Here is a 23,753-nt window from a genome sequence, read left to right on the forward strand (position 1 = left end):
TAGTACTGCTATCAAGGTACATGGCGATTTAAAACATTCCTGTATCGATCACATGAGACTGACAGCTCACTTTGAGGTTCTAAAGGGAAGAGCTCCACGATAGCCTTTACACTGGCAACAAACGACTAAACAGCAGTGGTGTGTTTGTCATTCTATCAAGATGCAAGTTTCTGCCTGGTATCGAACCAGGGACCTTTCGCGTGTAAGGCGAACGTGATGACCACTACACTACAGAAACCTTGTTTGTCTGAATGGGCACATCTCTCGTGGGCGTTTCCTCATACAATCAGAGCATGGAAGTCATCATGTCAACAATGGCTAAGCAGTAGGTCTACTCTGCTTTAAGACAAAACATTCACATCCAAACACCAAATGTTGACATCATTCGATACCTTTATAACACAAACGTCTACAAATCAACCGAGTAGCATGAGTTTTCTATGTTGGGAGACAACATGACAAAGCACTAGGTAAGTTTCCACTGAGTTTCATTTTGATTGAACCGGCTGCATTAGTACTGCTATCAAGGTACATGGCGATTTAGAACATTCCTGTATCGATCACATGAGACTGACAGCTCACTTTGAGGTTCTAAAGGGAAGAGCTCCCTGATAGCCTTTACACTGGCAACAAACCACTAAACAGCAGTGGTGTGTTTGTCATTCTATCAAGAAGCATGTTTCTGCCTGGTATCGAACCAGGGACCTTTCGCATGTGAGGTGAACGTGATGACCACTACACTACAGAAACCTTGCTTGTCTGAATGGGCACATCTCTCGTGGGCGTTTCCTCATACAATCAGAGCATGGAAGTCATCATGTCAACAATGCCTAAGCAGTAGGTCTACTCTGCTTTAAGACAAAACATTCACATCCAAACACCAAATGTTGACATCATTCGATCCCTTTATAACACAAACGTCTACAAATCAACCGAGTAGCATGAGTTTTCTACGTTGGGAGACAACATGACAAAGCACTAGGTAAGTTTCCACTGAGTTTCATTTTGATAGAACCGGCTGCATTAGTACTGCTATCAAGGTACATGGCGATTTAAAACATTCCTGTATCGATCACATGAGACTGACAGCTCACTTTGAGGTTCTAAAGGGAAGAGCTCCACGATAGCCTTTACACTGGCAACAAACGACTAAACAGCAGTGGTGTGTTTGTCATTCTATCAAGAAGCATGTTTCTGCCTGGTATCGAACCAGGGACCTTTCGCGTGTGAGGCGAACGTGATGACCACTACACTACAGAAACCTTGCTTGTCTCAATGGGCACATCTCTCGTGGGCGTTTCCTCATTCTATCAGAGCATGGAAGTCATCATGTCAACAATGGCTAAGCAGTAGGTCTACTCTGCTTTAAGACAAAACATTCACATCCAAACACCAAATGTTGACATCATTCGATACCTTTATAACACAAACGTCTACAAATCAACCGAGTAGCATGAATTTTCTATGTTGGGAGACAACATGACAAAGCACTAGGTAAGTTTCCACTGAGTTTCATTTTGATTGAACCGGCTGCATTAGTACTGCTATCAAGGTACATGGCGATTTAGAACATTCCTGTATCGATCACATGAGACTGACAGCTCACTTTGAGGATCTAAAGGCAAGCGCTCCCCGATAGCCTTTACACTGGCAACAAATCACGAAACAGCAGTGGTGTTTGTCATTCTATCAAGAAGCATGTTTCTGCCTGGTATCGAACCAGGGACCTTTTGCGTGTGAGGCGAACGTGATGACCACTACACTACAGAAACCTTGCTTGTCTCAATGGGCACATCTCTCGTGGGCGTTTCCTCATTCTATCAGAGCATGGAAGTCATCATGTCAACAATGGCTAAGCAGTAGGTCTACTCTGCTTTAAGACAAAACATTCACATCCAAACACCAAATGTTGACATCATTCGATACCTTTATAACACAAACGTCTACAAATCAACCGAGTAGCATGAATTTTCTATGTTGGGAGACAACATGACAAAGCACTAGGTAAGTTTCCACTGAGTTTCATTTTGATTGAACCGGCTGCATTAGTACTGCTATCAAGGTACATGGCGATTTAGAACATTCCTGTATCGATCACATGAGACTGACAGCTCACTTTGAGGATCTAAAGGCAAGCGCTCCCCGATAGCCTTTACACTGGCAACAAATCACTAAACAGCAGTGGTGTTTGTCATTCTATCAAGAAGCATGTTTCTGCCTGGTATCGAACCAGGGACCTTTCGCGTGTAAGGCGAACGTGATGACCACTACACTACAGAAACCTTGCTTGTCTGAATGGCCACATCTCTCGTGGGCGTTTCCTCATACAATCAGAGCATGGAAGTCATCATGTCAACAATCGCTAAGCAGTAGGTCTACTCTGCTTTAAGACAAAACATTCACATCCAAACACCAAATGTTGACATCATTCGATACCTTTATAACACAAACGTCTACAAATCAACCGAGTAGCATGAGTTTTCTATGTTGGGAGACAACATGACAAAGCACTAGGTAAGTTTCCACTGAGTTTCATTTTGATTGAACCGGCTGCATTAGTACTGCTATCAAGGTACATGGCGATTTAGAACATTCCTGTATCGATCACATGAGACTGACAGCTCACTTTGAGGTTCTAAAGGGAAGAGCTCCCTGATAGCCTTTACACTGGCAACAAACCACTAAACAGCAGTGGTGTGTTTGTCATTCTATCAAGAAGCATGTTTCTGCCTGGTATCGAACCAGGGACCTTTCGCGTGTGAGGCGAACGTGATGACCACTACACTACAGAAAACTTGTTTGTCTGAATGGGCACATGTCTCGTGGGCGTTTCCTCATACAATCAGAGCATGGAAGTCATCATGTCAACAATGCCTAAGCAGTAGGTCTACTCTGCTTTAAGACAAAACATTCACATCCAAACACCAAATGTTGACATCATTCAATCCCTTTATAACACAAACGTCTACAAATCAACCGAGTAGCATGAGTTTTCTACGTTGGGAGACAACATGACAAAGCACTAGGTAAGTTTCCACTGAGTTTCATTTTGATAGAACCGGCTGCATTAGTACTGCTATCAAGGTACATGGCGATTTAAAACATTCCTGTATCGATCACATGAGACTGACAGCTCACTTTGAGGTTCTAAAGGGAAGAGCTCCCCGATAGCCTTTACACTGGCAACAAACGACTAAACAGCAGTGGTGTGTTTGTCATTCTATCAAGAAGCATGTTTCTGCCTGGTATCGAACCAGGGACCTTTCGCGTGTGAGGCAAACGTGACGACCACTACACTACAGAAACCTTGCTTGTTTCAATGGGCACATCTCTCGTGGGCGTTTCCTCATACAATCAGAGCATGGAAGTCATCATGTCAACAATGGCTAAGCAGTAGGTCTACTCTGCTTTAAGACAAAACATTCACATCCAAACACCAAATGTTGACATCATTCGATACCTTTATAACACAAACGTCTACAAATCAACCGAGTAGCATGAATTTTCTATGTTGGGAGACAACATGACAAAGCACTAGGTAAGTTTCCACTGAGTTTCATTTTGATTGAACCGGCTGCATTAGTACTGCTATCAAGGTACATGGCGATTTAGAACATTCCTGTATCGATCACATGAGACTGACAGCTCACTTTGAGGATCTAAAGGCAAGCGCTCCCCGATAGCCTTTACACTGGCAACAAATCACGAAACAGCAGTGGTGTTTGTCATTCTATCAAGAAGCATGTTTCTGCCTGGTATCGAACCAGGGACCTTTTGCGTGTGAGGCGAACGTGATGACCACTACACTACAGAAACCTTGCTTGTCTCAATGGGCACATCTCTCGTGGGCGTTTCCTCATTCTATCAGAGCATGGAAGTCATCATGTCAACAATGGCTAAGCAGTAGGTCTACTCTGCTTTAAGACAAAACATTCACATCCAAACACCAAATGTTGACATCATTCGATACCTTTATAACACAAACGTCTACAAATCAACCGAGTAGCATGAATTTTCTATGTTGGGAGACAACATGACAAAGCACTAGGTAAGTTTCCACTGAGTTTCATTTTGATTGAACCGGCTGCATTAGTACTGCTATCAAGGTACATGGCGATTTAGAACATTCCTGTATCGATCACATGAGACTGACAGCTCACTTTGAGGATCTAAAGGCAAGCGCTCCCCGATAGCCTTTACACTGGCAACAAATCACTAAACAGCAGTGGTGTTTGTCATTCTATCAAGAAGCATGTTTCTGCCTGGTATCGAACCAGGGACCTTTCGCGTGTAAGGCGAACGTGATGACCACTACACTACAGAAACCTTGCTTGTCTGAATGGCCACATCTCTCGTGGGCGTTTCCTCATACAATCAGAGCATGGAAGTCATCATGTCAACAATCGCTAAGCAGTAGGTCTACTCTGCTTTAAGACAAAACATTCACATCCAAACACCAAATGTTGACATCATTCGATACCTTTATAACACAAACGTCTACAAATCAACCGAGTAGCATGAGTTTTCTATGTTGGGAGACAACATGACAAAGCACTAGGTAAGTTTCCACTGAGTTTCATTTTGATTGAACCGGCTGCATTAGTACTGCTATCAAGGTACATGGCGATTTAGAACATTCCTGTATCGATCACATGAGACTGACAGCTCACTTTGAGGTTCTAAAGGGAAGAGCTCCCTGATAGCCTTTACACTGGCAACAAACCACTAAACAGCAGTGGTGTGTTTGTCATTCTATCAAGAAGCATGTTTCTGCCTGGTATCGAACCAGGGACCTTTCGCGTGTGAGGCGAACGTGATGACCACTACACTACAGAAAACTTGTTTGTCTGAATGGGCACATGTCTCGTGGGCGTTTCCTCATACAATCAGAGCATGGAAGTCATCATGTCAACAATGCCTAAGCAGTAGGTCTACTCTGCTTTAAGACAAAACATTCACATCCAAACACCAAATGTTGACATCATTCAATCCCTTTATAACACAAACGTCTACAAATCAACCGAGTAGCATGAGTTTTCTACGTTGGGAGACAACATGACAAAGCACTAGGTAAGTTTCCACTGAGTTTCATTTTGATAGAACCGGCTGCATTAGTACTGCTATCAAGGTACATGGCGATTTAAAACATTCCTGTATCGATCACATGAGACTGACAGCTCACTTTGAGGTTCTAAAGGGAAGAGCTCCCCGATAGCCTTTACACTGGCAACAAACGACTAAACAGCAGTGGTGTGTTTGTCATTCTATCAAGAAGCATGTTTCTGCCTGGTATCGAACCAGGGACCTTTCGCGTGTGAGGCAAACGTGACGACCACTACACTACAGAAACCTTGCTTGTTTCAATGGGCACATCTCTCGTGGGCGTTTCCTCATACAATCAGAGCATGGAAGTCATCATGTCAACAATGGCTAAGCAGTAGGTCTACTCTGCTTTAAGACAAAACATTCACATCCAAACACCAAATGTTGACATCATTCGATACCTTTATAACACAAACGTCTACAAATCAACCGAGTAGCATGAGTTTTCTATGTTGGGAGACAACATGACAAAGCACTAGGTACGTTTCCACTGAGTTTCATTTTGATTGAACTGGCTACATTAGTACTGCTATCAAGGTACATGGCGATTTAGAACATTCCTGTATCGATCACATGAGACTGACAGCTCACTTTGAGGATCTAAAGGCAAGCGCTCCCCGATAGCCTTTACACTGGCAACAAATCACTAAACAGCAGTGGTGTTTGTCATTCTATCAAGAAGCATGTTTCTGCCTGGTATCGAACCAGGGACCTTTTGCGTGTGAGGCGAACGTGATGACCACTACACTACAGAAACCTTGCTTGTCTGAATGGGCACTTCTCTCGTGGGCGTTTCCTCATACAATCAGAGCATGGAAGTCATCATGTCAACAATGGCTAAGCAGTAGGTCTACTCTGCTTTAAGACAAAACATTCACATCCAAACACCAAATGTTGACATCATTCGATACCTTTATAACACAAACGTCTACAAATCAACCGAGTAGCATGAGTTTTCTATGTTGGGAGACAACATGACAAAGCACTAGGTACGTTTCCACTGAGTTTCATTTTGATTGAACTGGCTACATTAGTACTGCTATCAAGGTACATGGCGATTTAGAACATTCCTGTATCGATCACATGAGACTGACAGCTCACTTTGAGGATCTAAAGGCAAGCGCTCCCCGATAGCCTTTACACTGGCAACAAATCACTAAACAGCAGTGGTGTTTGTCATTCTATCAAGAAGCATGTTTCTGCCTGGTATCGAACCAGGGACCTTTTGCGTGTGAGGCGAACGTGATGACCACTACACTACAGAAACCTTGCTTGTCTGAATGGGCACTTCTCTCGTGGGCGTTTCCTCATACAATCAGAGCATGGAAGTCATCATGTCAACAATGGCTAAGCAGTAGGTCTACTCTGCTTTAAGACAAAACATTCACATCCAAACACCAAATGTTGACATCATTCGATACCTTTATAACACAAACGTCTACAAATCAACCGAGTAGCATGAGTTTTCTATGTTGGGAGACAACATGACAAAGCACTAGGTACGTTTCCACTGAGTTTCATTTTGATTGAACTGGCTACATTAGTACTGCTATCAAGGTACATGGCGATTTAGAACATTCCTGTATCGATCACATGAGACTGACAGCTCACTTTGAGGATCTAAAGGCAAGCGCTCCCCGATAGCCTTTACACTGGCAACAAATCACTAAACAGCAGTGGTGTTTGTCATTCTATCAAGAAGCAAGTTTCTGCCTGGTATCGAACCAGGGACCTTTCGCGTGTAAGGCGAACGTGATGACCACTACACTACAGAAACCTTGTTTGTCTGAATGGGCACATCTCTCGTGGGCGTTTCCTCATACAATCAGAGCATGGAAGTCATCATGTCAACAATGGCTAAGCAGTAGGTCTACTCTGCTTTAAGACAAAACATTCACATCCAAACACCAAATGTTGACATCATTCGATACCTTTATAACACAAACGTCTACAAATCAACCGAGTAGCATGAGTTTTCTATGTTGGGAGACAACATGACAAAGCACTAGGTAAGTTTCCACTGAGTTTCATTTTGATTGAACCGGCTGCATTAGTACTGCTATCAAGGTACATGGCGATTTAGAACATTCCTGTATCGATCACATGAGACTGACAGCTCACTTTGAGGTTCTAAAGGGAAGAGCTCCCTGATAGCCTTTACACTGGCAACAAACCACTAAACAGCAGTGGTGTGTTTGTCATTCTATCAAGAAGCACGTTTCTGCCTGGTATCGAACCAGGGACCTTTTGCGTGTGAGGCGAACGTGATGACCACTACACTACAGAAACCTTGCTTGTCTCAATGGGCACATCTCTCGTGGGCGTTTCCTCATACAATCAGAGCATGGAAGTCATCATGTCAACAATGGCTAAGCAGTAGGTCTACTCTGCTTTAAGACAAAACATTCACATCCAAACACCAAATGTTGACATCATTTGATACCTTTATAACACAAACGTCTACAAATCAACCGAGTAGCATGAGTTTTCTATGTTGGGAGACAACATGACAAAGCACTAGGTACGTTTCCACTGAGTTTCATTTTGATTGAACTGGCTACATTAGTACTGCTATCAAGGTACATGGCGATTTAGAACATTCCTGTATCGATCACATGAGACTGACAGCTCACTTTGAGGATCTAAAGGCAAGCGCTCCCCGATAGCCTTTACACTGGCAACAAATCACGAAACAGCAGTGGTGTTTGTCATTCTATCAAGAAGCATGTTTCTGCCTGGTATCGAACCAGGGACCTTTCGCGTGTGAGGCGAACGTGATGACCACTACACTACAGAAACCTTGCTTGTCTCAATGGGCACATCTCTCGTGGGCGTTTCCTCATACAATCAGAGCATGGAAGTCATCATGTCAACAATGGCTAAGCAGTAGGTCTACTCTGCTTTAAGACAAAACATTCACATCCAAACACCAAATGTTGACATCATTCGATACCTTTATAACACAAACGTCTACAAATCAACCGAGTAGCATGAGTTTTCTATGTTGGGAGACAACATGACAAAGCACTAGGTACGTTTCCACTGAGTTTCATTTTGATTGAACCGGCTACATTAGTACTGCTATCAAGGTACATGGCGATTTAGAACATTCCTGTATCGATCACATGAGACTGACAGCTCACTTTGAGGATCTAAAGGCAAGCGCTCCCCGATAGCCTTTACACTGGCAACAAATCACTAAACAGCAGTGGTGTTTGTCATTCTATCAAGAAGCATGTTTCTGCCTGGTATCGAACCAGGGACCTTTCGCGTGTGAGGCGAACGTGATGACCACTACACTACAGAAACCTTGCTTGTCTGAATGGCCACATCTCTCGTGGGCGTTTCCTCATACAATCAGAGCATGGAAGTCATCATGTCAACAATGGCTAAGCAGTAGGTCTACTCTGCTTTAAGACAAAACATTCACATACAAACACCAAATGTTGACATCATTCGATACCTTTATAACACAAACGTCTACAAATCAACCGAGTAGCATGAGTTTTCTATGTTGGGAGACAACATGACAAAGCACTAGGTACGTTTCCACTGAGTTTCATTTTGATTGAACTGGCTACATTAGTACTGCTATCAAGGTACATGGCGATTTAGAACATTCCTGTATCGATCACATGAGACTGACAGCTCACTTTGAGGATCTAAAGGCAAGCGCTCCCCGATAGCCTTTACACTGGCAACAAATCACTAAACAGCAGTGGTGTTTGTCATTCTATCAAGAAGCATGTTTCTGCCTGGTATCGAACCAGGGACCTTTCGCGTGTGAGGCGAACGTGATGACCACTACACTACAGAAACCTTGCTTGTCTGAATGGGCACATCTCTCGTGGGCGTTTCCTCATACAATCAGAGCATGGAAGTCATCATGTCAACAATGGCTAAGCAGTAGGTCTACTCTGCTTTAAGACAAAACATTCACATACAAACACCAAATGTTGACATCATTCGATACCTTTATAACACAAACGTCTACAAATCAACCGAGTAGCATGAGTTTACTATGTTGGGAGACAACATGACAAAGCACTAGGTACGTTTCCACTGAGTTTCATTTTGATTGAACTGGCTACATTAGTACTGCTATCAAGGTACATGGCGATTTAGAACATTCCTGTATCGATCACATGAGACTGACAGCTCACTTTGAGGATCTAAAGGCAAGCGCTCCCCGATAGCCTTTACACTGGCAACAAATCACGAAACAGCAGTGGTGTTTTTCATTCTATCAAGAAGCATGTTTCTGCCTGGTATCGAACCAGGGACCTTTCGCGTGTGAGGCAAACGTGATGACCACTACACTACAGAAACCTTGCTTGTCTGAATGGGCACATCTCTCGTGGGCGTTTCCTCATACAATCAGAGCATGGAAGTCATCATGTCAACAATGCCTAAGCAGTAGGTCTACTCTGCTTTAAGACAAAACATTCACATCCAAACACCAAATGTTGACATCATTCGATCCCTTTATAACACAAACGTCTACAAATCAACCGAGTAGCATGAGTTTTCTATGTTGGGAGACAACATGACAAAGCACTAGGTACGTTTCCACTGAGTTTCATTTTGATTGAACTGGCTACATTAGTACTGCTATCAAGGTACATGGCGATTTAGAACATTCCTGTATCGATTACATGAGACTGACAGCTCACTTTGAGGATCTAAAGGCAAGCGCTCCCCGATAGCCTTTACACTGGCAACAAATCACTAAACAGCAGTGGTGTTTGTCATTCTATCAAGAAGCATGTTTCTGCCTGGTATCGAACCAGGGACCTTTTGCGTGTGAGGCGAACGTGATGACCACTACACTACAGAAACCTTGCTTGTCTGAATGGGCACTTCTCTCGAGGGCGTTTCCTCATACAATCAGAGCATGGAAGTCATCATGTCAACAATGGCTAAGCAGTAGGTCTACTCTGCTTTAAGACAAAACATTCACATCCAAACACCAAATGTTGACATCATTCGATACCTTTATAACACAAACGTCTACAAATCAACCGAGTAGCATGAGTTTTCTATGTTGGGAGACAACATGACAAAGCACTAGGTACGTTTCCACTGAGTTTCATTTTGATTGAACTGGCTACATTAGTACTGCTATCAAGGTACATGGCGATTTAGAACATTCCTGTATCGATCACATGAGACTGACAGCTCACTTTGAGGATCTAAAGGCAAGCGCTCCCCGATAGCCTTTACACTGGCAACAAATCACTAAACAGCAGTGGTGTTTGTCATTCTATCAAGAAGCAAGTTTCTGCCTGGTATCGAACCAGGGACCTTTCGCGTGTAAGGCGAACGTGATGACCACTACACTACAGAAACCTTGTTTGTCTGAATGGGCACATCTCTCGTGGGCGTTTCCTCATACAATCAGAGCATGGAAGTCATCATGTCAACAATGCCTAAGCAGTAGGTCTACTCTGCTTTAAGACAAAACATTCACATCCAAACACCAAATGTTGACATCATTCGATCCCTTTATAACACAAACGTCTACAAATCAACCGAGTAGCATGAGTTTTCTACGTTGGGAGACAACATGACAAAGCACTAGGTAAGTTTCCACTGAGTTTCATTTTGATAGAACCGGCTGCATTAGTACTGCTATCAAGGTACATGGCGATTTAAAACATTCCTGTATCGATCACATGAGACTGACAGCTCACTTTGAGGTTCTAAAGGGAAGAGCTCCCCGATAGCCTTTACACTGGCAACAAACGACTAAACAGCAGTGGTGTGTTTGTCATTCTATCAAGAAGCATGTTTCTGCCTGGTATCGAACCAGGGACCTTTTGCGTGTGAGGCGAACGTGATGACCACTACACTACAGAAACCTTGCTTGTCTCAATGGGCACATCTCTCGTGGGCGTTTCCTCATACAATCAGAGCATGGAAGTCATCATGTCAACAATGGCTAAGCAGTAGGTCTACTCTGCTTTAAGACAAAACATTCACATCCAAACACCAAATGTTGACATCATTCGATACCTTTATAACACAAACGTCTACAAATCAACCGAGTAGCATGAGTTTTCTACGTTGGGAGACAACATGACAAAGCACTAGGTACGTTTCCACTGAGTTTCATTTTGATTGAACTGGCTGCATTAGTACTGCTATCAAGGTACATGGCGATTTAGAACATTCCTGTATCGATTACATGAGACTGACAGCTCACTTTGAGGATCTAAAGGGAAGAGCTCCCTGATAGCCTTTACACTGGCAAAAAACCACTAAACAGCAGTGGTGTTTGTCATTCTATCAAGAAGCATGTTTCTGCCTGGTATCAAACCAGGGACCTTTCGCGTGTGAGGCGAATGTGATGACCACTACACTACAGAAACCTTGCTTGTCTGAATGGGCACATCTCTTGTGGGCGTTTCCTCATACAATCAGAGCATGGAAGTCATGATGTCAACAATGGCTAAGCAGTAGGTCTACTCTGCTTTAAGACAAAACATTCACATCCAAACACCAAATGTTGACATCATTCAATCCCTTTATAACACAAACGTCTACAAATCAACCGAGTAGCATGAGTTTTCTATGTTGGGAGACAACATGACAAAGCACTAGGTACGTTTCCACTGAGTTTCATTTTGATTGAACTGGCAGCATTAGTACTGCTATCAAGGTACATGGCGATTTAGAACATTCCTGTATCAATCACATGAGACTGACAGCTCACTTTGAGGATCTAAAGGGAAGAGCTCCCTGATAGCCTTTACACTGGCAAAAAACCACTAAACAGCAGTGGTGTTTGTCATTCTATCAAGAAGCATGTTTCTGCCTGGTATCGAACCAGGGACCTTTCGCGTGTGAGGCGAATGTGATGACCACTACACTACAGAAACCTTGCTTGTCTGAATGGGCACATCTCTTGTGGGCGTTTCCTCATACAATCAGAGCATGGAAGTCATCATGTCAACAATGGCTAAGCAGTAGGTCTACTCTGCTTTAAGACAAAACATTCACATCCAAACACCAAATGTTGACATCATTCAATCCCTTTATAACACAAACGTCTACAAATCAACCGAGTAGCATGAGTTTTCTATGTTGGGAGACAACATGACAAAGCACTAGGTACGTTTCCACTGAGTTTCATGTTGATTGAACTGGCTGCATTAGTACTGCTATCAAGGTACATGGCGATTTAGAACATTCCTGTATCAATCACATGAGACTGACAGCTCACTTTGAGGATCTAAAGGGAAGAGCTCCCTGATAGCCTTTACACTGGCAACAAACCACTAAACAGCAGTGGTGTTTGTTATTCTATCAAGAAGCATGTTTCTGCCTGGTATCGAACCAGGGACCTTTCGCGCATGAGGCGAACGTGATGACCACTACACTACAGAAACCTTGCTTGTCTCAATGGGCACATCTCTCGTGGGCGTTTCCTCATACAATCAGAGCATGGAAGTCATCATGTCAACAATGGCTAAGCAGTAGGTCTACTCTGCTTTAAGACAAAACATTCACATCCAAACACCAAATGTTGACATCATTCGATACCTTTATAACACAAACGTCTACAAATCAACCGAGTAGCATGAGTTTTCTATGTTGGGAGACAACATGACAAAGCACTAGGTACGTTTCCACTGAGTTTCATTTTGATTGAACTGGCTACATTAGTACTGCTATCAAGGTACATGGCGATTTAGAACATTCCTGTATCGATCACATGAGACTGACAGCTCACTTTGAGGATCTAAAGGCAAGCGCTCCCCGATAGCCTTTACACTGGCAACAAATCACTAAACAGCAGTGGTGTTTGTCATTCTATCAAGAAGCATGTTTCTGCCTGGTATCGAACCAGGGACCTTTCGCGTGTGAGGCGAACGTGATGACCACTACACTACAGAAACCTTGCTTGTCTGAATGGGCACATCTCTCGTGGGCGTTTCCTCATACAATCAGAGCATGGAAGTCATCATGTCAACAATGGCTAAGCAGTAGGTCTACTCTGCTTTAAGACAAAACATTCACATACAAACACCAAATGTTGACATCATTCGATACCTTTATAACACAAACGTCTACAAATCAACCGAGTAGCATGAGTTTTCTATGTTGGGAGACAACATGACAAAGCACTAGGTACGTTTCCACTGAGTTTCATTTTGATTGAACTGGCTACATTAGTACTGCTATCAAGGTACATGGCGATTTAGAACATTCCTGTATCGATCACATGAGACTGACAGCTCACTTTGAGGAGCTAAAGGCAAGCGCTCCCCGATAGCCTTTACACTGGCAACAAATCACTAAACAGCAGTGGTGTTTGTCATTCTATCAAGAAGCATGTTTCTGCCTGGTATCGAACCAGGGACCTTTCGCGTGTGAGGCGAACGTGATGACCACCACACTACAGAAACCTTGCTTGTCTGAATGGGCACATCTCTCGTGGGCGTTTCCTCATACAATCAGAGCATGGAAGTCATCATGTCAACAATGGCTAAGCAGTAGGTCTACTCTGCTTTAAGACAAAACATTCACATCCAAACACCAAATGTTGACATCATTCGATACCTTTATAACACAAACGTCTACAAATCAACCGAGTAGCATGAGTTTTCTATGTTGGGAGACAACATGACAAAGCACTAGGTACGTTTCCACTGAGTTTCATTTTGATTGAACTGGCTACATTAGTACTGCTATCAAGGTACATGGCGATTTAGAACATTCCTGTATCGATCACATGAGACTGACAGCTCACTTTGAGGAGCTAAAGGCAAGCGCTCCCCGATAGCCTTTACACTGGCAACAAATCACTAAACAGCAGTGGTGTTTGTCATTCTATCAAGAAGCATGTTTCTGCCTGGTATCGAACCAGGGACCTTTCGCGTGTGAGGCGAACGAGATGACCACTACACTACAGAAACCTTGCTTGTCTGAATGGGCACATCTCTCGTGGGCGTTTCCTCATACAATCAGAGCATGGAAGTCATCATGTCAACAATGGCTAAGCAGTAGGTCTACTCTGCTTTAAGACAAAACATTCACATCCAAACACCAAATGTTGACATCATTCGATACCTTTATAACACAAACGTCTACAAATCAACCGAGTACCATGAGTTTTCTATGTTGGGAGACAACATGACAAAGCACTAGGTACGTTTCCACTGAGTTTCATTTTGATTGAACTGGCTACATTAGTACTGCTATCAAGGTACATGGCGATTTAGAACATTCCTGTATCGATCACATGAGACTGACAGCTCACTTTGAGGATCTAAAGGCAAGCGCTCCCCGATAGCCTTTACACTGGCAACACATCACTAAACAGCAGTGGTGTTTGTCATTCTATCAAGAAGCATATTTCTGCCTGGTATCGAACCAGGGACCTTTCGCGTGTGAGGCGAACGTGATGACCACTACACTACAGAAACCTTGCTTGTCTGAATGGGCACATCTCTCGTGGGCGTTTCCTCATACAATCAGAGCATGGAAGTCATCATGTCAACAATGGCTAAGCAGTAGGTCTACTCTGCTTTAAGACAAAACATTAACATCCAAACACCAAATGTTGACATCATTCGATACCTTTATAACACAAACGTCTACAAATCAACCGAATAGCATGAGTTTTCTATGTTGGGAGACAACATGACAAAGCACTAGGTACGTTTCCACTGAGTTTCATTTTGATTGAACTGGCTACATTAGTACTGCTATCAAGGTACATGGCGATTTAGAACATTCCTGTATCGATCACATGAGACTGACAGCTCACTTTGAGGATCTAAAGGCAAGCGCTCCCCGATAGCCTTTACACTGGCAACAAATCACGAAACAGCAGTGGTGTTTGTCATTCTATCAAGAAGCATGTTTCTGCCTGGTATCGAACCAGGGACCTTTCGCGTGTGAGGCGAACGTGATGACCACCACACTACAGAAACCTTGCTTGTCTGAATGGGCACATCTCTCGTGGGCGTTTCCTCATACAATCAGAGCATGGAAGTCATCATGTCAACAATGGCTAAGCAGTAGGTCTACTCTGCTTTAAGACAAAACATTCACATCCAAACACCAAATGTTGACATCATTCGATACCTTTATAACACAAACGTCTACAAATCAACCGAGTAGCATGAGTTTTCTATGTTGGGAGACAACATGACAAAGCACTAGGTACGTTTCCACTGAGTTTCATTTTGATTGAACTGGCTACATTAGTACTGCTATCAAGGTACATGGCGATTTAGAACATTCCTGTATCGATCACATGAGACTGACAGCTCACTTTGAGGATCTAAAGGCAAGCGCTCCCCGATAGCCTTTACACTGGCAACAAATCACTAAACAGCAGTGGTGTTTGTCATTCTATCAAGAAGCATGTTTCTGCCTGGTATCGAACCAGGGACCTTTCGCGTGTGAGGCGAACGTGATGACCACTACACTACAGAAACCTTGCTTGTCTGAATGGGCACATCTCTCGTGGGCGTTTCCTCATACAATCAGAGCATGGAAGTCATCATGTCAACAATGGCTAAGCAGTAGGTCTACTCTGCTTTAAGACAAAACATTCACATACAAACACCAAATGTTGACATCATTCGATACCTTTATAACACAAACGTCTACAAATCAACCGAGTAGCATGAGTTTACTATGTTGGGAGACAACATGACAAAGCACTAGGTACGTTTCCACTGAGTTTCATTTTGATTGAACTGGCTACATTAGTACTGCTATCAAGGTACATGGCGATTTAGAACATTCCTGTATCGATCACATGAGACTGACAGCTCACTTTGAGGATCTAAAGGCAAGCGCTCCCCGATAGCCTTTACACTGGCAACAAATCACGAAACAGCAGTGGTGTTTGTCATTCTATCAAGAAGCATGTTTCTGCCTGGTATCGAACCAGGGACCTTTCGCGTGTGAGGCGAACGTGATGACCACTACACTACAGAAACCTTGCTTGTCTGAATGGGCACATCTCTCGTGGGCGTTTCCTCATACAATCAGAGCATGGAAGTCATCATGTCAACAATGCCTAAGCAGTAGGTCTACTCTGCTTTAAGACAAAACATTCACATCCAAACACCAAATGTTGACATCATTCGATCCCTTTATAACACAAACGTCTACAAATCAACCGAGTAGCATGAGTTTTCTACGTTGGGAGACAACATGACAAAGCACTAGGTAAGTTTCCACTGAGTTTCATTTTGATAGAACCGGCTGCATTAGTACTGCTATCAAGGTACATGGCGATTTAAAACATTCCTGTATCGATCACATGAGACTGACAGCTCACTTTGAGGTTCTAAAGGGAAGAGCTCCCCGATAGCCTTTACACTGGCAACAAACGACTAAATAGCAGTGGTGTGTTTGTCATTCTATCAAGAAGCATGTTTCTGCCTGGTATCGAACCAGGGACCTTTCGCGCGTGAGGCGAACGTGATGACCACTACACTACAGAAACCTTGCTTGTCTCAATGGGCACATCTCTCGTGGGCGTTTCCTCATTCTATCAGAGCATGGAAGTCATCATGTCAACAATGGCTAAGCAGTAGGTCTACTCTGCTTTAAGACAAAACATTCACATCCAAACACCAAATGTTGACATCATTCGATCCCTTTATAACACAAACGTCTACAAATCAACCGAGTAGCATGAGTTTTCTACGTTGGGAGACAACATGACAAAGCACTAGGTAAGTTTCCACTGAGTTTCATTTTGATAGAACCGGCTGCATTAGTACTGCTATCAAGGTACATGGCGATTTAAAACATTCCTGTATCGATCACATGAGACTGACAGCTCACTTTGAGGTTCTAAAGGGAAGAGCTCCCCGATAGCCTTTACACTGGCAACAAACGACTAAACAGCAGTGGTGTGTTTGTCATTCTATCAAGAAGCATGTTTCTGCCTGGTATCGAACCAGGGACCTTTCGCGTGTGAGGCGAACGTGATGACCACTACACTACAGAAACCTTGCTTGTTTCAATGGGCACATCTCTCGTGGGCGTTTCCTCATACAATCAGAGCATGGAAGTCATCATGTCAACAATGGCTAAGCAGTAGGTCTACTCTGCTTTAAGACAAAACATTCACATCCAAACACCAAATGTTGACATCATTCGATACCTTTATAACACAAACGTCTACAAATCAACCGAGTAGCATGAGTTTTCTATGTTGGGAGACAACATGACAAAGCACTAGGTACGTTTCCACTGAGTTTCATTTTGATTGAACTGGCTACATTAGTACTGCTATCAAGGTACATGGCGATTTAGAACATTCCTGTATCGATCACATGAGACTGACAGCTCACTTTGAGGATCTAAAGGCAAGCGCTCCCCGATAGCCTTTACACTGGCAACAAATCACTAAACAGCAGTGGTGTTTGTCATTCTATCAAGAAGCAAGTTTCTGCCTGGTATCGAACCAGGGACCTTTCGCGTGTAAGGCGAACGTGATGACCACTACACTACAGAAACCTTGTTTGTTTGAATGGGCACATCTCTCGTGGGCGTTTCCTCATACAATCAGAGCATGGAAGTCATCATGTCAACAATGCCTAAGCAGTAGGTCTACTCTGCTTTAAGACAAAACATTCACATCCAAACACCAAATGTTGACATCATTCGATCCCTTTATAACACAAACGTCTACAAATCAACCAAGTAGCATGAGTTTTCTACGTTGGGAGACAACATGACAAAGCACTAGGTAAGTTTCCACTGAGTTTCATTTTGATAGAACCGGCTGCATTAGTACTGCTATCAAGGTACATGGCGATTTAAAACATTCCTGTATCGATCACATGAGACTGACAGCTCACTTTGAGGTTCTAAAGGGAAGAGCTCCCCGATAGCCTTTACACTGGCAACAAACGACTAAACAGCAGTGGTGTGTTTGTCATTCTATCAAGAAGCATGTTTCTGCCTGGTATCGAACCAGGGACCTTTCGCGTGTGAGGCGAACGTGATGACCACTACACTACAGAAACCTTGCTTGTTTCAATGGGCACATCTCTCGTGGGCGTTTCCTCATACAATCAGAGCATGGAAGTCATCATGTCAACAATGGCTAAGCAGTAGGTCTACTCTGCTTTAAGACAAAACATTCACATCCAAACACCAAATGTTGACATCATTCGATACCTTTATAACACAAACGTCTACAAATCAACCGAGTAGCATGAGTTTTCTATGTTGGGAGACAACATGACAAAGCACTAGGTACGTTTCCACTGAGTTTCATTTTGATTGAACTGGCTACATTAGTACTGCTATCAAGGTACATGGCGATTTAGAACATTCCTGTATCGATCACATGAGACTGACAGCTCACTTTGAGGATCTAAAGGCAAGCGCTCCCCGATAGCCTTTACACTGGCAACAAATCACTAAACAGCAGTGGTGTTTGTCATTCTATCAAGAAGCATGTTTCTGCCTGGTATCGAACCAGGGACCTTTTGCGTGTGAGGCGAACGTGATGACCACTACACTACAGAAACCTTGTTTGTCTGAATGGGCACATCTCTCGTGGGCGTTTCCTCATACAATCAGAGCATGGAAGTCATCATGTCAACAATGGCTAAGCAGTAGGTCTACTCTGCTTTAAGACAAAACATTCACATCCAAACACCAAATGTTGACATCATTCGATCCCTTTATAACACAAACGTCTACAAATCAACCGAGTAGCATGAGTTTTCTACGTTGGGAGACAACATGACAAAGCACTAGGTAAGTTTCCACTGAGTTTCATTTTGATAGAACCGGCTGCATTAGTACTGCTATCAAGGTACATGGCGATTTAAAACATTCCTGTATCGATCACATGAGACTGACAGCTCACTTTGAGGTTCTAAAGGGAAGAGCTCCCCGATAGCCTTTACACTGGCAACAAACGACTAAACAGCAGTGGTGTGTTTGTCATTCTATCAAGAAGCATGTTTCTGCCTGGTATCGAACCAGGGACCTTTCGCGTGTGAGGCGAACGTGATGACCACTACACTACAGAAACCTTGCTTGTTTCAATGGGCACATCTCTCGTGGGCGTTTCCTCATACAATCAGAGCATGGAAGTCATCATGTCAACAATGGCTAAGCAGTAGGTCTACTCTGCTTTAAGACAAAACATTCACATCCAAACACCAAATGTTGACATCATTCGATACCTTTATAACACAAACGTCTACAAATCAACCGAGTAGCATGAGTTTTCTATGTTGGGAGACAACATGACAAAGCACTAGGTACGTTTCCACTGAGTTTCATTTTGATTGAACTGGCTACATTAGTACTGCTATCAAGGTACATGGCGATTTAGAACATTCCTGTATCGATCACATGAGACTGACAGCTCACTTTGAGGATCTAAAGGCAAGCGCTCCCCGATAGCCTTTACACTGGCAACAAATCACTAAACAGCAGTGGTGTTTGTCATTCTATCAAGAAGCATGTTTCTGCCTGGTATCGAACCAGGGACCTTTTGCGTGTGAGGCGAACTTGATGACCACTACACTACAGAAACCTTGCTTGTCTGAATGGGCACTTCTCTCGTGGGCGTTTCCTCATACAATCAGAGCATGGAAGTCATCATGTCAACAATGGCTAAGCAGTAGGTCTACTCTGCTTTAAGACAAAACATTCACATCCAAACACCAAATGTTGACATCATTCGATACCTTTATAACACAAACGTCTACAAATCAACCGAGTAGCATGAGTTTTCTATGTTGGGAGACAACATGACAAAGCACTAGGTACGTTTCCACTGAGTTTCATTTTGATTGAACTGGCTACATTAGTACTGCTATCAAGGTACATGGCGATTTAGAACATTCCTGTATCGATCACATGAGACTGACAGCTCACTTTGAGGATCTAAAGGCAAGCGCTCCCCGATAGCCTTTACACTGGCAACAAATCACTAAACAGCAGTGGTGTTTGTCATTCTATCATGAAGCAAGTTTCTGCCTGGTATCGAACCAGGGACCTTTCGCGTGTAAGGCGAACGTGATGACCACTACACTACAGAAACCTTGTTTGTCTGAATGGGCACATCTCTCGTGGGCGTTTCCTCATACAATCAGAGCATGGAAGTCATCATGTCAACAATGGCTAAGCAGTAGGTCTACTCTGCTTTAAGACAAAACATTCACATCCAAACACCAAATGTTGACATCATTCGATACCTTTATAACACAAACGTCTACAAATCAACCGAGTAGCATGAGTTTTCTATGTTGGGAGACAACATGACAAAGCACTAGGTAAGTTTCCACTGAGTTTCATTTTGATTGAACCGGCTGCATTAGTACTGCTATCAAGGTACATGGCGATTTAGAACATTCCTGTATCGATCACATGAGACTGACAGCTCACTTTGAGGTTCTAAAGGGAAGAGCTCCCTGATAGCCTTTACACTGGCAACAAACCACTAAACAGCAGTGGTGTGTTTGTCATTCTATCAAGAAGCATGTTTCTGCCTGGTATCGAACCAGGGACCTTTCGCGTGTGAGGCGAACGTGATGACCACTACACTACAGAAACCTTGCTTGTCTGAATGGGCACATCTCTCGTGGGCGTTTCCTCATACAATCAGAGCGTGGAAGTCATCATGTCAACAATGCCTAAGCAGTAGGTCTACTCTGCTTTAAGACAAAACATTCACATCCAAACACCAAATGTTGACATCATTCGATCCCTTTATAACACAAACGTCTACAAATCAACCGAGTAGCATGAGTTTTCTACGTTGGGAGACAACATGACAAAGCACTAGGTAAGTTTCCACTGAGTTTCATTTTGATAGAACCGGCTGCATTAGTACTGCTATCAAGGTACATGGCGATTTAAAACATTCCTGTATCGATCACATGAGACTGACAGCTCACTTTGAGGTTCTAAAGGGAAGAGCTCCCCGATAGCCTTTACACTGGCAACAAACGACTAAACAGCAGTGGTGTGTTTGTCATTCTATCAAGAAGCATGTTTCTGCCTGGTATCGAACCAGGGACCTTTTGCGTGTGAGGCGAACGTGATGACCATTACACTACAGAAACCTTGCTTGTCTCAATGGGCACATCTCTCGTGGGCGTTTCCTCATACAATCAGAGCATGGAAGTCATCATGTCAACAATGGCTAAGCAGTAGGTCTACTCTGCTTTAAGACAAAACATTCACATCCAAACACCAAATGTTGACATCATTCGATACCTTTATAACACAAACGTCTACAAATCAACCGAGTAGCATGAGTTTTCTATGTTGGGAGACAACATGACAAAGCACTAGGTACGTTTCCACTGAGTTTCATTTTGATTGAACTGGCTACATTAGTACTGCTATCAAGGTACATGGCGATTTAGAACATTCCTGTATCGATCACATGAGACTGACAGCTCACTTTGAGGATCTAAAGGCAAGCGCTCCCCGATAGCCTTTACACTGGCAACAAATCACTAAACAGCAGTGGTGTTTGTCATTCTATCAAGAAGCATGTTTCTGCCTGGTATCGAACCAGGGACCTTTCACGTGTGAGGCGAACGTGATGACCACTACACTACAGAAACCTTGCTTGTCTGAATGGGCACTTCTCTCGTGGGCGTTTCCTCATACAATCAGAGCATGGAAGTCATCATGTCAACAATGGCTAAGCAGTAGGTCTACTCTGCTTTAAGACAAAACATTCACATCCAAACACCAAATGTTGACATCATTCGATACCTTTATAACACAAACGTCTACAAATCAACCGAGTAGCATGAGTTTTCTATGTTGGGAGACAACATGACAAAGCACTAGGTAAGTTTCCACTGAGTTTCATTTTGATAGAACCGGCTGCATTAGTACTGCTATCAAGGTACATGGCGATTTAAAACATTCCTGTATCGATCACATGAGACTGACAGCTCACTTTGAGGTTCTAAAGGGAAGAGCTCCCCGATAGCCTTTACACTGGCAACAAACGACTAAACAGCAGTGGTGTGTTTGTCATTCTATCAAGAAGCATGTTTCTGCCTGGTATCGAACCAGGGACCTTTCGCGTGTGAGGCGAACGTGATGACCACTACACTACAGAAACCTTGCTTGTTTCAATGGGCACATCTCTCGTGGGCGTTTCCTCATACAATCAGAGCATGGAAGTCATCATGTCAACAATGGCTAAGCAGTAGGTCTACTCTGCTTTAAGACAAAACATTCACATCCAAACACCAAATGTTGACATCATTCGATACCTTTATAACACAAACGTCTACAAATCAACCGAGTAGCATGAGTTTTCTATGTTGGGAGACAACATGACAAAGCACTAGGTACGTTTCCACTGAGTTTCATTTTGATTGAACTGGCTACATTAGTACTGCTATCAAGGTACATGGCGATTTAGAACATTCCTGTATCGATCACATGAGACTGACAGCTCACTTTGAGGATCTAAAGGCAAGCGCTCCCCGATAGCCTTTACACTGGCAACAAATCACTAAACAGCAGTGGTGTTTGTCATTCTATCAAGAAGCATGTTTCTGCCTGGTATCGAACCAGGGACCTTTTGCGTGTGAGGCGAACGTGATGACCACTACACTACAGAAACCTTGTTTGTCTGAATGGGCACATCTCTCGTGGGCGTTTCCTCATACAATCAGAGCATGGAAGTCATCATGTCAACAATGGCTAAGCAGTAGGTCTACTCTGCTTTAAGACAAAACATTCACATCCAAACACCAAATGTTGACATCATTCGATCCCTTTATAACACAAACGTCTACAAATCAACCGAGTAGCATGAGTTTTCTACGTTGGGAGACAACATGACAAAGCACTAGGTAAGTTTCCACTGAGTTTCATTTTGATAGAACCGGCTGCATTAGTACTGCTATCAAGGTACATGGCGATTTAAAACATTCCTGTATCGATCACATGAGACTGACAGCTCACTTTGAGGTTCTAAAGGGAAGAGCTCCCCGATAGCCTTTACACTGGCAACAAACGACTAAACAGCAGTGGTGTGTTTGTCATTCTATCAAGAAGCATGTTTCTGCCTGGTATCGAACCAGGGACCTTTCGCGTGTGAGGCGAACGTGATGACCACTACACTACAGAAACCTTGCTTGTTTCAATGGGCACATCTCTCGTGGGCGTTTCCTCATACAATCAGAGCATGGAAGTCATCATGTCAACAATGGCTAAGCAGTAGGTCTACTCTGCTTTAAGACAAAACATTCACATCCAAACACCAAATGTTGACATCATTCGATACCTTTATAACACAAACGTCTACAAATCAACCGAGTAGCATGAGTTTTCTATGTTGGGAGACAACATGACAAAGCACTAGGTACGTTTCCACTGAGTTTCATTTTGATTGAACTGGCTACATTAGTACTGCTATCAAGGTACATGGCGATTTAGAACATTCCTGTATCGATCACATGAGACTGACAGCTCACTTTGAGGATCTAAAGGCAAGCGCTCCCCGATAGCCTTTACACTGGCAACAAATCACTAAACAGCAGTGGTGTTTGTCATTCTATCAAGAAGCATGTTTCTGCCTGGTATCGAACCAGGGACCTTTTGCGTGTGAGGCGAACTTGATGACCACTACACTACAGAAACCTTGCTTGTCTGAATGGGCACTT

At 43.2% G+C, this 23,753-nt stretch overlaps 29 non-coding genes across 29 annotated transcripts; all 29 read right to left on the reverse strand.

Annotated features, from left to right (window-relative positions):
- Window positions 1–165: 165 nt before the first annotated feature.
- trnav-uac (transfer RNA valine (anticodon UAC)) lies at window positions 166–238 on the reverse strand. Its single transcript has one exon. It is a non-coding gene; the product is annotated as a tRNA-Val (tRNA).
- Window positions 239–1,189: 951 nt separating this feature from the next.
- On the reverse strand, window positions 1,190–1,262 carry trnav-cac (transfer RNA valine (anticodon CAC)). Its single transcript has one exon. It is a non-coding gene; the product is annotated as a tRNA-Val (tRNA).
- A 437-nt stretch (window positions 1,263–1,699) lies between these two features.
- Window positions 1,700–1,772, reverse strand: trnav-cac (transfer RNA valine (anticodon CAC)). Its single transcript has one exon. It is a non-coding gene; the product is annotated as a tRNA-Val (tRNA).
- Window positions 1,773–2,209: 437 nt separating this feature from the next.
- Window positions 2,210–2,282, reverse strand: trnav-uac (transfer RNA valine (anticodon UAC)). The gene has a single exon. It is a non-coding gene; the product is annotated as a tRNA-Val (tRNA).
- A 439-nt stretch (window positions 2,283–2,721) lies between these two features.
- Window positions 2,722–2,795, reverse strand: trnav-cac (transfer RNA valine (anticodon CAC)). The gene has a single exon. It is a non-coding gene; the product is annotated as a tRNA-Val (tRNA).
- A 1,458-nt stretch (window positions 2,796–4,253) lies between these two features.
- On the reverse strand, window positions 4,254–4,326 carry trnav-uac (transfer RNA valine (anticodon UAC)). The gene has a single exon. It is a non-coding gene; the product is annotated as a tRNA-Val (tRNA).
- A 439-nt stretch (window positions 4,327–4,765) lies between these two features.
- trnav-cac (transfer RNA valine (anticodon CAC)) lies at window positions 4,766–4,839 on the reverse strand. Its single transcript has one exon. It is a non-coding gene; the product is annotated as a tRNA-Val (tRNA).
- Window positions 4,840–6,807: 1,968 nt separating this feature from the next.
- Window positions 6,808–6,880, reverse strand: trnav-uac (transfer RNA valine (anticodon UAC)). The gene has a single exon. It is a non-coding gene; the product is annotated as a tRNA-Val (tRNA).
- Window positions 6,881–7,829: 949 nt separating this feature from the next.
- On the reverse strand, window positions 7,830–7,902 carry trnav-cac (transfer RNA valine (anticodon CAC)). Its single transcript has one exon. It is a non-coding gene; the product is annotated as a tRNA-Val (tRNA).
- Window positions 7,903–8,339: 437 nt separating this feature from the next.
- On the reverse strand, window positions 8,340–8,412 carry trnav-cac (transfer RNA valine (anticodon CAC)). The gene has a single exon. It is a non-coding gene; the product is annotated as a tRNA-Val (tRNA).
- Window positions 8,413–8,849: 437 nt separating this feature from the next.
- trnav-cac (transfer RNA valine (anticodon CAC)) lies at window positions 8,850–8,922 on the reverse strand. Its single transcript has one exon. It is a non-coding gene; the product is annotated as a tRNA-Val (tRNA).
- Window positions 8,923–9,359: 437 nt separating this feature from the next.
- Window positions 9,360–9,432, reverse strand: trnav-cac (transfer RNA valine (anticodon CAC)). The gene has a single exon. It is a non-coding gene; the product is annotated as a tRNA-Val (tRNA).
- A 947-nt stretch (window positions 9,433–10,379) lies between these two features.
- Window positions 10,380–10,452, reverse strand: trnav-uac (transfer RNA valine (anticodon UAC)). Its single transcript has one exon. It is a non-coding gene; the product is annotated as a tRNA-Val (tRNA).
- Window positions 10,453–11,911: 1,459 nt separating this feature from the next.
- On the reverse strand, window positions 11,912–11,984 carry trnav-cac (transfer RNA valine (anticodon CAC)). Its single transcript has one exon. It is a non-coding gene; the product is annotated as a tRNA-Val (tRNA).
- A 437-nt stretch (window positions 11,985–12,421) lies between these two features.
- On the reverse strand, window positions 12,422–12,494 carry trnam-cau (transfer RNA methionine (anticodon CAU)). Its single transcript has one exon. It is a non-coding gene; the product is annotated as a tRNA-Met (tRNA).
- Window positions 12,495–12,931: 437 nt separating this feature from the next.
- Window positions 12,932–13,004, reverse strand: trnav-cac (transfer RNA valine (anticodon CAC)). The gene has a single exon. It is a non-coding gene; the product is annotated as a tRNA-Val (tRNA).
- Window positions 13,005–14,461: 1,457 nt separating this feature from the next.
- trnav-cac (transfer RNA valine (anticodon CAC)) lies at window positions 14,462–14,534 on the reverse strand. The gene has a single exon. It is a non-coding gene; the product is annotated as a tRNA-Val (tRNA).
- A 947-nt stretch (window positions 14,535–15,481) lies between these two features.
- Window positions 15,482–15,554, reverse strand: trnav-cac (transfer RNA valine (anticodon CAC)). The gene has a single exon. It is a non-coding gene; the product is annotated as a tRNA-Val (tRNA).
- A 437-nt stretch (window positions 15,555–15,991) lies between these two features.
- Window positions 15,992–16,064, reverse strand: trnav-cac (transfer RNA valine (anticodon CAC)). The gene has a single exon. It is a non-coding gene; the product is annotated as a tRNA-Val (tRNA).
- Window positions 16,065–16,503: 439 nt separating this feature from the next.
- trnav-cac (transfer RNA valine (anticodon CAC)) lies at window positions 16,504–16,576 on the reverse strand. The gene has a single exon. It is a non-coding gene; the product is annotated as a tRNA-Val (tRNA).
- A 439-nt stretch (window positions 16,577–17,015) lies between these two features.
- On the reverse strand, window positions 17,016–17,088 carry trnav-cac (transfer RNA valine (anticodon CAC)). The gene has a single exon. It is a non-coding gene; the product is annotated as a tRNA-Val (tRNA).
- Window positions 17,089–17,525: 437 nt separating this feature from the next.
- On the reverse strand, window positions 17,526–17,598 carry trnav-uac (transfer RNA valine (anticodon UAC)). Its single transcript has one exon. It is a non-coding gene; the product is annotated as a tRNA-Val (tRNA).
- Window positions 17,599–18,037: 439 nt separating this feature from the next.
- On the reverse strand, window positions 18,038–18,110 carry trnav-cac (transfer RNA valine (anticodon CAC)). The gene has a single exon. It is a non-coding gene; the product is annotated as a tRNA-Val (tRNA).
- Window positions 18,111–19,059: 949 nt separating this feature from the next.
- trnav-cac (transfer RNA valine (anticodon CAC)) lies at window positions 19,060–19,132 on the reverse strand. Its single transcript has one exon. It is a non-coding gene; the product is annotated as a tRNA-Val (tRNA).
- A 947-nt stretch (window positions 19,133–20,079) lies between these two features.
- Window positions 20,080–20,152, reverse strand: trnav-uac (transfer RNA valine (anticodon UAC)). Its single transcript has one exon. It is a non-coding gene; the product is annotated as a tRNA-Val (tRNA).
- Window positions 20,153–20,591: 439 nt separating this feature from the next.
- On the reverse strand, window positions 20,592–20,664 carry trnav-cac (transfer RNA valine (anticodon CAC)). Its single transcript has one exon. It is a non-coding gene; the product is annotated as a tRNA-Val (tRNA).
- A 949-nt stretch (window positions 20,665–21,613) lies between these two features.
- On the reverse strand, window positions 21,614–21,686 carry trnav-cac (transfer RNA valine (anticodon CAC)). The gene has a single exon. It is a non-coding gene; the product is annotated as a tRNA-Val (tRNA).
- Window positions 21,687–22,125: 439 nt separating this feature from the next.
- Window positions 22,126–22,198, reverse strand: trnav-cac (transfer RNA valine (anticodon CAC)). Its single transcript has one exon. It is a non-coding gene; the product is annotated as a tRNA-Val (tRNA).
- A 949-nt stretch (window positions 22,199–23,147) lies between these two features.
- trnav-cac (transfer RNA valine (anticodon CAC)) lies at window positions 23,148–23,220 on the reverse strand. The gene has a single exon. It is a non-coding gene; the product is annotated as a tRNA-Val (tRNA).
- Window positions 23,221–23,753: the final 533 nt, after the last annotated feature.

The sequence above is a fragment of the Brachyhypopomus gauderio genome, unplaced genomic scaffold (genome assembly GCF_052324685.1).
Source record: "Brachyhypopomus gauderio isolate BG-103 unplaced genomic scaffold, BGAUD_0.2 sc119, whole genome shotgun sequence".
Taxonomy (NCBI): domain Eukaryota; kingdom Metazoa; phylum Chordata; class Actinopteri; order Gymnotiformes; family Hypopomidae; genus Brachyhypopomus; species Brachyhypopomus gauderio.